Raw genomic sequence first — 13,182 nt, 5'->3', positions numbered from 1 at the left:
GTGGGGGCAGTGATTTACCCTTACTAAAACTGACATCCACTCCCACTGTTCTATCTGCAGTGTACAGCACTACTCAGGGAGCATCACTACCTGAAGAGTTCAGAGAACATCAGATTTACTGTTGTGGGATCCGTCAAATCAAATCCACAGACGTGACCATAGGATCTACTCATCAAACAGCCAGTCTAACATTCACTGAAGTAGTCTATTTAAATCTCAGCTATGGCTGCTTGGGCTTGATATCCTACAAAGTTTAACTGCTATTCTTCAGGATGCTTTATATGGTTTGACCAAATGTCCACTATTTGAGGTCATATCCTTCAACAGCCAGAATACATGGATTTAAGGATCAAGGGGAGGAAGTAGGATTGATTCTTTCCAATATGACTTCAGAGACCCACTCTAGGAATTTGTCCCCATAGCTCTGGCTTCTGTAGATTAGAGCTTCCGGTTCTGAAATTTCTACCAGATATACGATAAGGATTCTATCTTAACTGAAGTTATGGGTGACATTGATAATTTCCCTTGCCAGGGCCTGACAAGAGCCGTAGGATTTAAGACTGGAGACTCTAGAGTTAGTTGTAGAGAAAGGAGAAAATTATGACTTGCACTCACCTATAGCTCTGAACACTGTTACTTACTCCACTAACCCTTCTATATTGAGTCATTTTTGAAGACTGGCTAATCACCAATTTGAAAACTTAGTAACAGAGTAGTTTTAATGTGGGACATTAACAGATAAGATGTTACAAAGGATAGACCGTAGTCAATGCTTTGTGTGTTGTCATATCCCATCAGTTCACATCTGATTTCAGCCACAGTATGCAAGAGAATTCTGTGCAAATTCAGATTCACATCACCCTAGTACTGTCTTAAATGTAAGTTGTGCTTTTCTCTGCTTCCTTCTGAGTTCCTTTGGAACTCAGTGAGGATGTAGATGAAGCCCAAAAGTGTAGGAGGATTTAGCGCTCTGAGGGTGATCCTCAACTAAAGTGCGGCAGGAAACAGTATTTAAATGCCCTCTCTCCTACCTTTTTCATATATTATTCAGGGAGGCAGTATGAAAAATTGAGACTCCATTGCCTACCACATAAGCCTCAAAATATTCCATGCCCTTAATGTTCACTTTTCCTCATTTCCTGTCTTTCTCTTCCTCTTTTCTCTTCTCTATGATCATTTTCAAAATAAAGTACCAGTGTACCAGCATTGAAATTCTTGACTCAGTAATTAAAACTAAGACAGTATCATTTGTATTAAAGTTTAAAGAATTGTTATGCACGCAAAACTATTACTGGTTTTCTTTTGATTTCTGCATGTTAGGCTTTGCTTATGAAGCCCTGACCTACTTTAATATGATGAAAATATTGTCTTGTGTTTCTTTTTAATGCTTTTATAGTGCATTATCTATCTAACCATTGATAATTTATTTCTATTTTATGGGATATGAAGTTAGTGTTACTATTTAATAAATATAGTTGAGTACCTATCCCATCCATTTTTTTCATAGTTCATTCTCCTTACAAATTGATATTGAATGTCAATTATGTACATAATTTTTACATAAATTATGTTATGGTTTATTGGTCTATTTTTATATCATTGTACTCATATCAAAATGTTTTAATTATATGTAATATATTTTGATATCTGATTGAGCAAGTTCTGCTTTCAGTGCTTTATCTTTTCATAATTGCTTTATCTATTTTTATATACATTCTGTTCAATATAAACTTTACAATCAACATTTCCAATTCCATTAAAAAATCTTTGTTTTTTTTTTTTCTTTTGAGATCATGAAGATTACATTGAATTTATATGTTGATTTTTGGCTATATAACATCTTTACTGAACTTTCCCATTCAGGAATTAATCTACTCAGAGTTTCTTTTGGACCTTAGTATGATGGTAGTCATTTACTTATTTTCTCATGTTATCTACCTACATTTCTTAAGGTTTATGTACATTTTAGAGTTTCTGTTTCTTTTTATATACTTTGTTAATGAGATCTCCTTTTCTATTGTAGTTTCTAGTCATTAGGAGTGTGTGGGAGACGTGGTATACAAAGCTATTTGGTTTTGTAAGTTGATATTTTATCGGGCCATCTTATGGAACTCTCTTGTTAGTTTTATTGTATATTTTTGTGCGTATAGCTAGATTTTCTAGGAATATAATTATATCATCTGTAGATAATAGTTTTTTATTTTCTATTTTTACACATAGTAGACATGCCTCTACACACATACACTTTATTGGCTATTTTCCTCATTCATTTTTTTTTTTTTTAAGTTTCCAATTATGGACCAAGCAAATTTTGAGTCCATATGGAGATAAAACCTATGTTCAAGGAGATTGAAAACCATAGCTAATATATCAGAATAGGAATCCCAAACCAGAAAGCCAAGTTGCAAAAGTGCCAGTAGTCAGAGAGTGACCAGAATCAGGTCCCAAGGCACCTAGTAAGAGTTAGCAAAGGTCAAAATCAAGGAGCAGAAAATTCAAGTCAAGATTTAGGAATACTGAAATTACTTTCTTAAGAATGTTTAGTTTGAAAGGCCAGATGTGAGGTGATCAGGAATTGGAAGATACAAGCTGGGAATTGAGGTGGCTACAGTCATGATAATGGAAACTTATAGGGGATAAATGAGGTAAAAGTCCAACTAGAAGTTTTCAGAATGCTTCCTATCTTTGTGGAATTTTGTGACCTTGTCATCCTAGGGCCTATAAGCAAGTTGCATAAAAGGTTTGTTTTTTCTGTTTCCAAAACTGTGAAGAGTTTGCACAGAGAGCCTACCTAAGGTTTTTGTTGAGTAGCCAAGCCTTGGTTATAATAATTAACTGCTAACAGTAAGTAAAGTAGAAATCATTTAAATCTTCTCAACACTGTTAATTATATTTTGAGTTAAAAGGTGAAATAATTCTTGACTTTCCTTCCAAAAAAAGATATGTTTTTTTTTAAGAAGTAGAGTAAAAGAATTACTAATCAGCTGCTATTTCCATTATATCAGATGATGTCTATCAAGTCCCAAGTCTCAATGTAACTCAAGAGCATGTGACTATAAATTCTAGCCTAAGAAGATATTTATAATAATCTTATTACTATAATAATATAATTTAGAAGATATTATTTTATATTTATTATCTCCATAATTATGTCTATTTGTTGGAAGCATAGAGATAGGTTAGGCTATATTAAGTGGTTACAAGAAAAAATATCCTACATATGGATAAAATGAGAAGAATGAGGTAGTATTAGCCATACATATTAAACTAACATAAATTAGTATAAATGAGAGTGTTAAATAATAAGGGTGCATTTTCTGACTTAGCAGTATAATCAGAGACTCTGGGTAAAGTGATAATAAATATGAAACCAGAGAATAGTTTCAGTCACCCTTGACAGAATGAGAAATATATTGGGTAAATCCAGCTGCATAGAAAATTAAAAGCAGGAACTGAAGAATAGAGGATGATCAATGCAAAACTCTTGTATTGAGCAGATGGTTCCCTAGTCTGTGATAAGTAGAGTGAGAATAATAAAAATGTTTGTATTCAGTATCAAGAATATGGCTATAATGGAAAATTATCTGAAATAGAAAACAGTAGAGAAAAAATGAGGAGTGTACACAGATAAAATTTCATGTTTTATTTTGTTGGAAAGATACGCTATAAATGAAATATTAGTAAAAATAAAAAGGAAATGACTGAAAATATTGATATTGTAGAATGGTAAAATAGTAAATATAATTTAATGAGAATGAAATTCTAGAGAAAAACTTACGACATTCACACATTAAACACTGATTCATTATCATGAACTCTAGTATGATAAACACCACTATGAAAAATTATGGTTCATCCATTATTTTAAAGCTTTGGAGAAAAAGTTTTATTTATACATCAAGTATGCAGTATAGATTAGCATGTGATTATTGCAAGTAAAAAAATGTAGGGTCAACTGTAACAGATAAATAAAGTTCTAATGTTGATATTTAACATTGTTTTCTTTGGCTTACTCAAAAAATCTGTAGTCCATACACTTGGTTAGAGAGGAATTCATTCATTTATAAGTTAGCATTAAAATATTTAGTACTTTAAGGTTAGAGCCAGGGCCAAAATTAATGAACAATTTGCAAGTTTAGCAGTTGTAGCAAGATTTAAATTTCTTTTCAAAGACAGAATTAAAATGATCAACACCTATGAATAAGTAGCTTTTATACAACATAGTAATTGCCAGAACTCTCATGTATTGGGAAATAACTCTGTCCAATTTTGACAAAGTGGCATATACATAATTGGTCATGCATTACAATTCACTTTGCTAAGAATTTGTCTACAAGGAAGATGGTAAAGTCTTGTTTCTTCCCTGTCAGATGCATTATAGTGACTTGATCATTATTGGTGCAGAAATGACTTTTAAGTTTTACTTGAAGTTTCATCAGTTTGGAGAAGAATGATTTTTTTTTTTTTTTTTTTTTTTACAGATAGAGATAAAAATTGTGAGGCAAAAGCCCAGGATTTAAAAAAATTTTTTTTTGGTATAATTAACATACAGTGTTATATTAGTTTCATGTGTAGAATATAGTGATTCAACAATTCTATACATTACTCAGTGTCATCATGATAAATGTGCTCTTAATCCCCTTCACCTGTTTGACCCATCCCCCAACCATCTCCCCTATGGTAACCTTCAGTTTGTTCTTTGTGTTTAAGAATTTTTTTTTCTTCTTTGTATTCTTTGTTCATTTGTTTCTTAAATTCCACATATGAGTGAAATCATATGGCATTTGTCTTTCTCTGACTGATTTCACTTAGCATTATACCCTCTAGATCCATTTGTTGTTGCAAGAGGCAAGTTTCATTCTTAGTTGTAACTGAATAATATTCCATTGTGTGTATATATATATATATCACATCTTTCAAAAGCTCAGGATTTTATTAAATAGAATGATCTCATATTTTCTGCTGATCACTTAGTTACTACTAGTAAAGGAATGAAAGAGTACTTCTTGCTCTAGAACTGGATCACTGTCCTGAGGTATGGAGATTTCAGGATATAGACTACTTTCTGAAGTGTCCCAGCCTCTTTCAGCTAATTTCAACACAGTGACTATGTAAAGCCATGCCTGGCTTATCATGTTTCACTTTATTGCACTAAACAAATATTGAGTTTTTTACAAATCAAAGGTCTGTGACAAATCTGGGTCCAGCAAGTCTATTGGCAAGCCATTTTTTCCAATAAGATTTGTTCATTTCATGTCTCTGTGTCACATTTTGATAATTCTCATAATATTTCAAACTTCTAAATTATTATTGTATTTGTTATGTTGATCTGTGATTAGTGATTTTTTTATGTTACTTTACAATTATATTGGGGCACCATGAATTAAGTCCATGTAAGATGATGAACTTAATCGATAAATGTCATGTGTTTTGAATGTTCCACTAACTGGCTGTTTCCCCACATTTCTCCCTCTCCTTGAGTCTCTGTTTCCCAAGATGCAGCAATTTTGAAATTAGGCCAATTAATAACTCCACAATGGCCTCTGAGTGTTCAAGTGAAAGGAAGAGTCACAGGTCTCTCACTTTGAATCAAAAGCTAGAAAATGATCAGGCTCAGTGAAGAAGGTGTGTCAAAAGCCAAGACAGGCTGAAAGCAGGGCCTCTTGTGTCAAACAGTGAGTCAAGTTGTGAATGCAAAGGTAAAGTTTTTGAAGAAAATTAGAAGTGCTACTCCAGTGAATACACAAATGATAAGAAAACAAAATAGCCTTGTTACTGATAATGAGAAAACTTTAGAGGTTTAAATAGAAGATCAAACCAGCAATGCATTCCCTTAAACCAAAGCCTAATCCAGAAGAGCAAGGCCCTAACTCTCTTCAATTCTTTTTCCTTTTTTTTTTTTTTTTTTTAAGATTTCATTCATTTATTTGTGAGAGACACAGAGAGAGAGAGAGAGAGAGAGAGAGAGACATAGGCAGAGGGAGAAGCAGGCTCCATGCAGGGAGCCCGATGTGGGACCCGATCCTGGAACTTGGGATCACTCCCTAAGCTGAAGGCAGATGCTCAACCACTGAGCCACCCAGGCATGCCCCTAACTCTCTTCAATTCTATGAAGGCTGAGGAAGTAAGGAAGATGCAAAAGCAAATCGGAACCCAGCAGAGTTTGGCTCATGAGGTTTAAAGTAAGAAGCTATTTCCATAACATAAAAGTACAAGGTAAAACAAACAAACAAACAAACAAACAAAAAACAGCAAGTGCTAAGGTAGAAGCTGCTGAAGATTACCTTGAAGATCTAGCTGAGATAATGAAGGTTGCTAAAGAACAGACTTTCCATGTAGATTAAACAGCCTTCTAAGATGCCATCTAGGATTTTCATAGCTAGAGAGGAGAAATCAATAGCTTGCCTCAAAGTTTTATAGGACAGACTAACTCTCTTGATAGGGGATAAAATATCTGGTGACTTAAGTTGAAGCCAGTGCTCATTTACTATTCCAAAAATCCTAGGTCCCTTAAGAATTATGCTAAATCTACTATGCTTGTGCTCTATCAATGGAACAACAAAGTCTAGGTAACAGCACATCTGTTGACAACATGACTTATTGAATATTTCAAGCCCATTGTCGAGGACAATGTTTCTGCCGCTCAGAAAAAAAGATTCCTTTCAAAATATGACTGCTCATTGACAATGCACCTAGTCACTCCAGAGCTCGGTTGGAGGTGTATAACAAGATTAATGTTGTCTTCATGCCGGCTAACACGACATCCATTATGCAGTCCATGGATCAAAGAGTAATTTAAACTTTCAGGTCTTATTTAAGAAATACATTTTGTATTTCTGTAATACAAAAATACGTGATTTTGCAAGGCTACAGCTGTCAGAGATAGTGATTCCTCTAATGGATCTGGACAAAGTAAACTGAAAACCTCCTGGAAAGTTCACCATTTTAGATGCCATAAAGAATACTTGTGATTCACAGGAAGAGGTGAAAATAGTGACATTTACAGGAGTTCGGAAGAAGTTGATTCCAAACTTCATGGATGACTTTGAGGAGTTCAAGACTTTAGTGGAGGAAGTAACTTCAGATGTGATGAAAATAGCAAAGGAACTAGAATTCAGAGTGGAACCCAGAGATGTGACTGAATTGTTATAATCTCATGGTAAACCTTTAATGGATGAGGAGTTACCTCTTATGGATGAGCAAAGAAAGTGTTTTATTTAATATTTTATTTATTTATTCATGGGAGACATATAGAGAGAGGTAAAGACATAGGCAGAGGAAGAAGCAAGTTCCTCATAGGGAGCCTGATGCAGGACTCAATCCAGGACCCTCAGATCTTGACCTGAGCCAAAGGCAGACGATCAACCACTAAGCCATCCAGATGCTCCAGAAAGTGTTTTCTTGAGATGAATTTTTGTTCCTGGTGATGATACTGTGAAGATTATTGAAATAACAGAAAACTTAGAATATTACATTAACTTAGTAAAGCAGTGGCAAAGTTTGAAAGGTTAGAGTCCAATTTTGAAAGTTCTACTGTGAGTAAAATGCTATCAAATAGACTCACATACTACAGAGAAATTGTTTGTGAAAGGAAGTCAATCCAATGAAGCTAACTGCATTGTTGTCTTATTTTAAAAAATTGCTACAGCCACTCCAGACTTAGCAACTACAACCCTGATCAGTCAGCAGCCATCAACATGGAAGTAAGACCCTCCACCAGCAAAAAGATGATCAGTTCCTGAATGCTGAGATGATGTATTTTGTTACTATATGTTACAAACAACATTTTTGTTGATCAATGCTGACCAAAAATAAATAAATAAATAAATAAATAAATAAATAAATAAATAAATAACTTAAATATCACTAAGAAAATCCTGACAATAACTTTGATGAGGTTTTTACTCAGCAGTAATTTTTTTTTTTTTTTTTTGTATCTCATACCAATGAGGATGGTACAATAAAAAATGAAAACAACAAAAACAAAACCCCAGAAAACATGTGTTGGTGAGGATGTGGAGAGGTTAGAACAATTGTGGACTGTTGGTGGATATGAAAAATGGTTCAGATGCTGTGGAAAGCAGTATGGCACTTCCTCAAAAAAAAATTGAAACTAGAATTACCATATGATATGCAATTCCACCTCTGGGTGGGTCTCAAAAGAATTGAAGGCAGCCATTTAAAGAGATATTTGTATACCGTGTTCATAGTAGCATTATTCACCATAGCCAAAAGGTTTAAAGCAACCCAGATATTCATTGCCAGATGAATACAAAAAGCCAAATGTGGCCTATACATGTGATTAAATATTATTCAGCCTTAAAAAGGAAGGAAGCTCTGACCCATGCCACAGCATGCATGAAGCTTGAGGACAGTAAGCTAAGTGAAATAAGCTAGTCACAAAAGAACAAATAACATGTGATTCTACTTATGTAAAGTATCTGGAATAGTCAAATTCCTAGAGTCAGAAAGGAGAGTGGTGGTTTCCAGGGGAAGGGGGAATAGGGAGTTGTTTGATGGGCACAGAGTTTCAGTTTTGCAAAATGAAGGGTTCTGGAGTTTGGTTGTACAATGATGTGAATATAATTAACACTACTGAAGTGTACATTTAAAAATGGTTATGTTAGGGGGATCCCTGGGTGGCTCAGCGGTTTGCCGCCTGCCTTTGGCCTGGGGCACGATCCTGGAGTCCCAGGATCGAGTCCCACGTCGGGCTCCCTGCATGGAGCCTGCTTCTCCCTCTGCCTGTGTCTCTGTCTCTGTCTCTCTCTCTAGGTCTATCATAAATAAATAAATAAATCTTTAAAAAAATGGTTATGTTAGTGTAAATTATATATTAAGGGTACATTTTATGTTAAGAGTATTTACAACAATTAAGAAATTGTAAAAATGAAAAAAAAAAGAAATTGTAAAAATGTAGTGGGCTTTTACAATTACTGCTAGCATGAGCATAAATACATCATTACATATATGCATTGTTATGATTATTATGGCACAGTCCACTCAGCAAAGGTAGACAAAAAAGATGAATTTACAGTTGGATCACTCAACCTTTGAGAGTGGTTGTGTGTGACTAGGCCAGACTCTTCTATTTGATTCATGGACATTCTCAATTATCTGGTAATGACTGAATATTGGCCTCTGTAAAACAGATTCCATTTCAGAATTAATCTATTTTGTTAGGGTTAATTTGTATTATAAAGCCTCCCACTGTAGGAAAAATATTTTTACTGAAGTAATTTTGTATTTGGGTTTCATTTCAATAATAATTAAAATGTTTGTATAAGGATATTTTGGTATGTGAATGGTCATTTTATGAGTAAGCACTACACTTTGATTTCAGTCTCGACATTTGCTTTTATGTTTATGATTACACTGGGACCCAGAGGTTACCTGGTGTGACAGCATTTTTACTTGCATGTATTAGGGGATGTACTGGCTGCCACTGAGTTGATTACTCTAAAATTAGAAAGTTAATATTCTACACCTATGATTGTGTTCATATATAATTATATTGAAACTTTACTTTTTGTAATAATTTATAATTGGCAGTCCTTTTCATAGACTGTGGCTTTATTTTTAAATTATTCAGTCAATTCAGACTTTGATTTAATATCACAAAAATAGCATAGTGTGACAGAGTAACTGTAACCAGCTATTGAGAAGAGAGGCAAATTTGATCTAAGAATGATGTATTTGAGTCAGAGGAAGTCCAAAGGGCTCCACAAAGAATTTTATAAGAAAAGGTTTCACATGGTTTGAATAATGAAGAGCAGTGGAACAATAAGTAGAGAAGTTATGCTTCTCATATCTCAGAAAACCTTTGCCTTAGCATTTAGAACCATATTTGCATTGCATGAATTCCGTTTTGTTTTTTTTTTTTAAGATTTTATTTATTTATTCATGAGAGACACACAGAGAGAAGCAGAGACACAGGCAGAGGGAGAAGCAGGCTCCATGCAGGGAGCCCGATGTGGGACTAGATCCTGGGACTCCAGGATCAGGCCCTGGGCCTAAGGCAGGCCCTAAACCACTGAGCCACCCAGGGATCCCCCATGACTTCTGTTTTTGTGGGTACTAACTTGTGTAACGGTTCATTAGTGGTAAGTGCAATAGGACATTGCCACTGAAGAATTTTTGAGATGATATCTAAAAATTTTGTTTTTGGAATTTTCATGGTACGCATTTTATTGTACAGTCTCAGATGAATTAATCATGATATTGTATCAGTTGATTTATCAGTTGATAAAAGAAGCTTATTATTTAGTTTCAGAAAAACAATATTGTCCAAAATATTAAAATGGCACCATTAATTAAAAGTGTATGAGATGCATTACTGTTTGTATTTACTTCAACGTTTTTGTCTATGAGCTATAAACATCAGAAATGTATTGTTGGCTTTATGTTTATATTCATTAAGGAGACGCTATAATAAAAATAATAATACTGGCAATTTAACGAGATTTTTACTTTTAAAGGTTGCATGCATTTGTATATGAAATAAATACGCTGAGATATTCTAATCCTTAATACTGAATGTTGGAGAATATTGTCCCTGTATCTTTTGTGGAATGTAGAGTTACTTTGTCTTTGGGAATCACAGTGAACGGATTCATTTAAAATTATATATTGTATGATTCTTATGAGAAAGACTGAAGAAATTGTAATAATATGGAAGTAGACATGCAATTACATATATAGAAAAGACCATTAGGATTTCATCCAATCAATACGTGATTTAAAAATTCCTCTATGTTAAAATGCATAAAGCATTTGATAAAGTACTCCTTTGCATTATGAAGTGACATGCTGAGAGCATCAATAGTGTACTCATACTCATTTTTTTTTATCTTGCATTTAAATTAATTGGAAAAGTTTTTCCCCAACTATTAGCTATTTTAAAAATCTTGGAATGGGCTTAAATATTTTGAAGAGATCTAGATTGTACAATAGTTCTTCAGTCTTTGCAGTGAAAAATAAAAGATCGAGGTCAAAGGGTAAAGGACAGTATGCCTTAGACTTTAAATGGAAAGAGAACAGAGACAAAGAGAAAACGATCTGGCATTATGTGCTCACATCAATCGCAGTAATTAAGCTTTGCAGTATCATTAGATATGATAACAATAATTTATAGCCTTTCATGATATTTCACATGCTAAGCATACAGAAGCACATGATGGCAGGGCCTCTAATATTTCTCATTGTTGTTTTTTTCTAAGGAAATAAAGACATTCAATTGTCATGAATTGGGGAGATACACAACACAAATTTGGACTCTTACTCTAAAGGAGAAATGATGGAGTGTTTTATGCCTTCTTACCAGCTGCAAAATGTATGGTATCAGTAAAATGCTAACAAGATATTGAGATGAATATCTCTAAGAGTACAGTATTTAAATTTATAAAAGTTAATTTGGCATTACATTAAACATTGAGTTAATGTTCACACCAGCCTAACAACTGAACTCTAACATATTATGCCATGGTATTAAATTGAACCAAGATACTCCAGGTTTTGGTTGTGGAAAATCAGTCATTAATCAGTTTGAATTTTCTAAAGCTATCATTAGTAGAAAGGAAAACCTCTGCATGAATACTTTGAAAATGCAGTCTCCATGACAGGAAATGAGAAATGTCTTGAATAGTTAAATATTGAATTTAAATCAATATGATGGTCAGCCTTAATGGGAAGCTATGTTTATTTTCTCTCTTGAACATTAAATTAAATTGAAGATCTAATTTTTAGTTAGTTTTCAAGGCATATTTACAGAGGGCATTATAATAATTAAATTAGAATTTTTCCTTGAATTGGAGCTCTGAGTCTTCAAGTGCCCAAATTAATCATAGTGAAAAGGCAATTCCATTTTTAAACTTGATTTTTAAATTCAAATGTTCAACATAGTTATATTCTTTAGTGTAGTGCTATGCAATTTTGAAAACTTACCAGATGCCAGTTTTTGAGGAATTGCTTTAGACAAAATTGACTCACTGATATCAAAGGACATGAAACTAGGGTGCCGGGTCTTGCCCATTTCACAGGATTTCAATGTATTTTAAAAGTTATAAAGGGTACCGTAGCTAGTTTTATCTTTCTTTGTAGATAGCTAGGATGCAACTACCCTAGGGTTATGCTCAGGTGAGATTTTTGTTTATCCTATCCTATGGTTTTTGCTGTGTGGCTATACTTCTAATTCAGATCATCTTAAATCAGAATTTTAGTACAGAAGAAGAGCTGCCCTATGTCATCTGATTCTTATAATAATGTAAACACTACCTTTAGCCACATTTCAAGTTTTCTTTTTACTTACATGAATGACTTCTCTAAAAACTTGTGATAAAGTGCCATAAAATCCCCTTTCCCCAGTTGCTTACTAAAACAACAGTTAGGCTCTTCTTTCAAAGTAAAGCTTTAACCTCACAAAAGTTAGTCAGGTCTAGCATGTCTGTTAGAGGCTTTTGAATGAGGATTGTAATCCCAAGAAGAGCATGAGCACCTGCTAAATAAGGAGATAGACTTGAAATATAAAATAAAACCAGAAATACACTTACTTATATCTCTCTGATTGAGGCTTCTAGACTTGGTAAAATAAAACACTTACTCCTTGAATGGCTTTCACTTCACTCAATAGAATATTTGTGATATTTTCCTTCCTCTACCCATTATTTTAATGGTGGTGTTCTTTGGAATTTTTTTCCTAATAATACACTATTCCTGGTCAATCCCTCCCGCATCTGGGACCTCAATTCTTTTGGGTAAATACCCAGATGTGAGATTGCTGGGTAATGGTAGCTCTACTTTTAAACTTTTGAGAAACCTTCATACTGTTTTCTGTAGTGACCGCACCATTTTACATTCCCACCAGAAGTGCACAAGGGTTCCAATTTCTCCATATTTTGCTAACGCTGGTTATTTTCTGGGTTTTTATTATTATTATTTTTTGTTTGATATTGGTTTGTTTTTGTTTCTAGAATGTCCTAACAGATGTGAGATGGTATTTTATTATGGTTTTGATTTGCATTTGTCTGTTGATTAGTGACATTGAGCATCTTTTCATATACCTGTTGGCCATTTGTATGTCTTCTTTAGAGAAATGTCTATTCAAGTCTTTGGTCCATTTTTAAATTGGGTTATTTGTTTTTTTGTTATTGAATTGTACATTTTGTAAATTAGCCCATTATCCGA

The sequence above is a fragment of the Canis lupus genome, chromosome 19 (assembly GCF_003254725.2).
Source record: "Canis lupus dingo isolate Sandy chromosome 19, ASM325472v2, whole genome shotgun sequence".
Lineage (NCBI taxonomy): Eukaryota > Metazoa > Chordata > Mammalia > Carnivora > Canidae > Canis > Canis lupus.
Note: the sequence above shows the minus strand (reverse complement) of the source record.